Genomic DNA, 6,273 nt, shown 5'->3' with positions numbered 1-6,273 from the left:
GCCTTAGTTATCGCCGAGGGAAGGATAGCACGGATAACACGTAGATTACTCTTAGTAGTAAGGACAAAACTAGAGCGGTTAGTAACTAGATAAACGAGACAATCGTCGTAATAAAGGGTGTTTTAAAGAGTAGTAAACTTACTACGTCCTACTAAGGGCTAGCTCTCGTTAATAGGGCTAAAATTACATAGAGGGATAAGCGGAGTTAGAGTAGTATTATATAACAATTAGAGCTGTTCTATAAGGCCGGAAGGAAGGAACTACGTATAGTAGTAGATATAGACCTAGAGCCTATACTAGTTGTTCCCTTAATACCGGCTCTAGTAATATAGCGAACTGCTATAACTATATAGCTTACTAGCCTACCGTAGAATTAAGAGGGCATACGAATTAATAGCAATTACTTAGAGGCAATTACTAGCCGGTAGACGTATAAGAACCGCAACTATAGGAACTACGGTTATAACTGTTTTATTCCTTTAGACGCTCGTAACTATCCTWCTACGCATTTCCCTATATATAAGCCTTAACTTATAGCGTAGTAGAAGGGTATTATAGAAGGGCGGCTTACTATAGAAGAACTAGGTAATACTATTATCCGTAACCTCGTTATTACGAAAGAGCGTAGTTTTAGTAGTAAGGGAGGYATAAATAACGTACGTAAGGTTAAAAGCGAACACGCTTTAAGTAGTTATACGATAATTACCTAYAACTTAGCTCTATTAACTACTCTAACTCTAGGTCCTCGTAAGGCTATATTACCGCCCTCTTTATAGCCTAAAGTTAAGGATAAATTAGATAAGTTTATAGACTATTATATATAGAGAAGGGAGTAGTAGGGGGAACCTACATAGGCGGCGCTTTAGTTAATTAAAAAGCTACTACTTAATAAGTTTGTCGCTATTATTAATATTACCGGTATAAGCGATAACGTATAGAYAAGGGCTAGTATACGGATTAGATATAAGATTAGAGCCGTTCGCTCTACGTAGGAGTTTAAGGATTAGAAGCGTAGGGAACGTAGATTRCGACTATAATAGCTTTTAAACTAACGGTCCGTTTCTCGCGATTTTTCTTCGAGCTTCTTCCCCGTATCGAGTTATTATAAAAGCTGTTTTATATTATATACTATCTRTTATRTAGTAGTGTTATTCTAAAGAGGTAGGGAAAGTTTTTAGTATAGTTAGTCTRCTAAGCCCTATTAAAGCTTAGGGAAGTCGATCTAAAGCTAACCTATAGTTAGCTATAGTCTACTAATTACTATATAGCAACTACGCGACTAAATTTAGTTAATAGCATCTTAAATTATAGCTTTCGACGCGCTCGAATTTTGTGTATTTATTTAGTGAATTTAGAGTATACCGTTATTACGYAATCGYATAGTRCGCGAGGTAGAGCCCGGGTTTTTAGGGTCTAAACGGTATRCTTAGYATCCCCGCGGCTAAGTTAGCCTTAACTTAGCTTTAACTTTATCGATAGCTCGACTAYATTAACTCTACTAATCTTTTAAAAATTTGCCGAGCGTCGCGCACGGCCGCTTTTAGCTATATATATAAGTAATTTAGACACGCGTCTATATATACCGTCGACCGTTATAAGCCTCTAAATCGAACCTCCGATAAGCACGAATATTACGAATATTACGAATAATTCGAATAATTCGATAGGTCGATATATTACTACCGTCCTTACCGCTAATTACTATATCCTTACCGTTCCCTATACTACTAACCTATACGGAACTTGAGGTTATTTTTAGAGATAAGCAGCTTATAGCAATTTAAGAGACTTTAGAGAGGGTAATTAGGGCTATATCGTCGATATTAATACGATTAGATAGACTTAAAGAGAAGATTACTACACTTAAGGATTTAGAGCTTCCTACGTATATATAGTGCGACTAGCTAACGGTAGTAGTAATAACTATAGTAATAGATATAGATTTAGAGATAATATCTAATATAGAGCTATAAATAACTACTCTTCTTAAAGTGTCGCTATATAGTGTCCTTTAGAGCCTCTAAAACCTCTTAAACTATATCGACTAGGAAGCTCTTATAGTTATTAACTAGAAGCTTATTATAGTAGCGTTTAATCCACCTCTTTAATACGTAGAAGCTCTATTCGATAGGGTTATAGTCCGATGAGTACGGTAGTAGTAATTAGAGGAAGTAGTAAGTATCTACTATAGCCTAAACGATATTATCGCTTCTATATATTAATGCATTATCTATAACAATAATAGAGCCGGTTAGTAGTTAAGGTAAAACCGTCTAAACTAGCTAGTTTAGAATGTCCTCTACGGTAATTAAGCCCTRCTTTAATAATAGCTTATTTAACTAGCTATTAATTATTATCGTAGGAACGAGTAACTATCGYTCTAATCGTTTAGCTAGTAATRTAGTATCCGAGGGCTATCTAATTAGACTCTAAGAGTAACGCCTATCGAGTAGTAAGTAAGGGCAGCTATATAGAAAAAACACTAACCTACCGCTAACCGTTTCGTTTATTATACGCGCTCTTATCTACGAATACTATCTRCTTACGAYACTAGCCTACCGCCTTCGTACGCTAGTAAGCCCTTAGTACCGTATTACGCTCTCTAGCGATCCGCCGTRCTACCTTCTTAGACTACCGCTACCTCGATAATATCCTAAATACGCTAGAGTCGTAGAAAACGTAACCGGTATTRTYRAATAGCTACTAAGCYATCTTATTAAGATACGCGTCCGGCTACGAGCTTATAAACTCTATAAACTCCTRCTCTTACTAGTTAGTAAGGCGCGCTAGCCTACCTCTACGGACGGTTAATAGAGGGTAYRGTTAGCTAAAAAGCTCGAAACTAAGGCGGATACGCGTAACTACATTATACGAYACGTAGTAGGCTTTACTAATCTAGCGATTRCTAAATATTATCGTATCGAAGGCCTTACGTAGTTAGTTRTAGAGTAGTAATTCGAGCCGTTCGCTAGGGCGGCGCGGAGCGATAATACGCGCGTACGGTTCCTTCTTAGAGGTTAGAAAAAACAACACCTTTTAYACGGACTACTTACCGATATAGTAGGAACGATATCGTCCTAATTAAGATAGTTTAGGGGTAGTAGAGGGTGCTATAGTACTAATATTAGTAGTAGGGCCCTCTAGCTTCCCCGCGGAGGAGAGCGAGGGGTAGTATACGTATTAATTAAAGCATTCTACGAGGGCCTTAATTGTAGCACTTAAAAACTACTTTTAAAATATATTTTCTATTTTATAATTACTTGCTTCTACACCTAAAATATAACTCCTCCTTACTTTATACGTTCGTACAATTTGTCCCTATAAATATCCTACGATTTATATTACTATCGCTCTACATTAAAGAAATATACTACCCTAACCCTAACCCTATAGTTTTTAGCAAAGGTTTCGCTAAGGTTTATAACCTCTTACTACGCTAATTCCTTTCCCGTCTAYCCTCTACCCTATTATACGCATATTCTATATAATAGGCCGCTCCCCTTCTATCCCCCCTAATCTTTATCTAAAAGTCGKTAAACTCTAGAATAATAATACGAGTATTACCGATATTTAAACCTTCCTCTATTTATAATAGCTATATACCTCCGAACGGACTATYCGTATAATCGTCGTAGAGAAYRGTAGCGAACCCCGATAGTYRTTAAAGAATARTCTTTAYRATAATCCCCTCCTTCGCATCCGAATAGCCGAACTCTTCTACCTYRAAGCTCTACTAGATACGTATATCGTAGATAAATTAAACGAGGAGGGATTTRCGATTAAGTACTATACCTTTATACGGCTTCGGCGGAGTATAGGYATTAAGAAACGACTAAGAGAAGGAGAGTTCCTTAAGCGTTAAGAGGAATATAAAAAGATTATAAAGAAGGAGATTAATCGCTCGAACCTTAGAGTATATAGAACAATATTACTATAAATATACTTCCGTATAACCGATCGTACGCGGCTTACGCTTAGTAGGTTAGTATATTTATACGATATATATCTATAAGGTAGAAAGGGGTTTGCTAATATACTACTATATCGTAGGAAGCGACTATACGAGATAGCCCGCGAGGTCTATCCCGCTAGCCCGTATAATAGGGCTACGAAGTTTATACGTCGCCGTAGGAAGTATATTACGCCTAGCCCTAATGCAGTCTAGAGTATAGATGCACACTATAAACTTAAGGACTATAGCTTTTAGATCTATGCTGCTATTAATGCAGATATACGGTTTATTCTATATACCTATCTTAGATCCTCTACCCGTATAATAGTATCTATGCTATCTAACTTTACGAAAGCTTATAAAAAGCTTACGAGAGTACCTTATATTATTCGGATAGATAAGGGTAAAGAGACACTCCTTATAGCGTAGGCTTAATACTAATATATAAGGATTATTCGTAGGCGTAAAGTACGCTTTCGCCGCTACTTTATATTTAGAACAAGCACTACTAATGTCCGTATCGAGGTATAGTAGGGCTAGCTTATACGAGGAAGGTTTAAGGCATAGTATATAAGTATATAAAGCATATTATCTATATATACTTTAGTAACGCTCCCGTTATATCCGAATCTAATTATACGGGTTAGGCTAATTAATCTTAATATTATAGGGCTTCTTTATAATATTAAAGAAGAAGGGGTAGTTTTATAAAGCAAAGAAGGCTAACCGCATTGCTATAAAGTATATCTATATACCTATTATGCAGAAAGAACTAGCCTCGTTAATATATATATAGAATAAGTACCCCGTACGAAGATAATCTAATAGACCGCACGTAAGGGGTAGTATACTAAGCTATCGCTATAACTAGGYAGAGAAGGAGGGAAGGCTAAGTATTAGGTATCTAATCGATAAGGCCTACTTTAATAGTCTTATAAAAGCTTACGCAAAGTAGGGTACGTTTATACTAGCGAACGCATATAATAGATCTTAAATTATTTGCTAATATATATAGATTCTAAGGAGTATATTCTATAAGAGATGCTTAAGCTCTACTTAAGTATTCTAAAGATAAAGGGCTTTCCGCTCGGTCGACTAAGCTCGTATAAGTTTATACTAAGCGTATAAAAGCCGTAGTACTAGATCGTATATAAGAACCTCGTAGAAGAGCTACGTAAGGTTCCTAAGGATATACTATATAAGATATTAATTCCTCGCGGCGGTAGGAAGTAGGAAGGATTTTATATCGACTTAGAAGATATTATATAAGCGTTTCGCGATTAGTGCGATAATAACCGCTCGCGTAAAGAGCTTAAGAAGGCACTAGAGGGTTTAATTAATAGAGAGCTTTTAAAAGAGGATAACTCGGAAAGTAGTAATAGCGATATATCGGAGGTTAATTATTAGTCGGATAAGTCGGAATAGATTATCGGTATAATAGGATTACGTTACGTTCTAATGCTCTAATAGGACTATATATACCGGGGATATATAGCTAATATACTTCTATCCCTACTAGTATTAGCGGCCCCGGCTATAATCTCTATAAGAACTCTATAATAACTATGTAATAAATTTATACGCCTATATATCTATATAATACTTATTAAGTAGCGTACGCTCTATCCCCCGTCTTTACGTAGTTATACCTATAGAGCGATAAAGGGTTGCCCCTTTACTAAAATTCTCCTCTAACCCCCTTTCTATAGATAATATTCCTTCCTTTATACGAACATATACGACGCTATATCTACGAGTCCGCTTTATACTAATAGGTTCTAAGAAGCAAGCAAAGAAAGTATAGAAGCGTATATACCCTACTTAGCCCTAATTCGATTATATAAAGTATATACTAGATAATAAGAAATATTACTTCTATAGCGATTATAACCTAATACCGCCGGCACCTTCGAATAAACCGATTATACGGGCGACACTAATGCCGCTACGGACGAATACGCTATCCTTAAGCACTATACTAATTATTATTAACTCTAATAAAAGCGAGATATTAGACGACGAGGTTCTTAACGGATATATTAGTAGGAGCCTCCTAGATAAAGCGCAGCTTACTAGTATAAAGGCAACCTATATACGATAGATTAAGATCGAAAAGGAAGCGGTAATAAATCTACCGAAGCATAAGTACTATATAGGTAATCTACCCCCTAGCTAACGGTCGAAGGATAGTATTATAAAGGCTATCTCTATAATAGCAACCGTATAAGTTAGGTTTATTATTACGATTATTATTACGAGATACTATATTACCCTAGATAATCTAGATAAGATACTAAAGTAGAGTAGGTTAAAGAAAGGTA

Source organism: Ramularia collo-cygni, assembly GCF_900074925.1.
Source record: "Ramularia collo-cygni strain URUG2 genome assembly, contig: RCC_scaffold07, whole genome shotgun sequence".
In the NCBI taxonomy this organism is placed as follows: Eukaryota; Fungi; Ascomycota; class Dothideomycetes; order Mycosphaerellales; family Mycosphaerellaceae; genus Ramularia; species Ramularia collo-cygni.
This window is presented reverse-complemented; position numbering follows the sequence as displayed.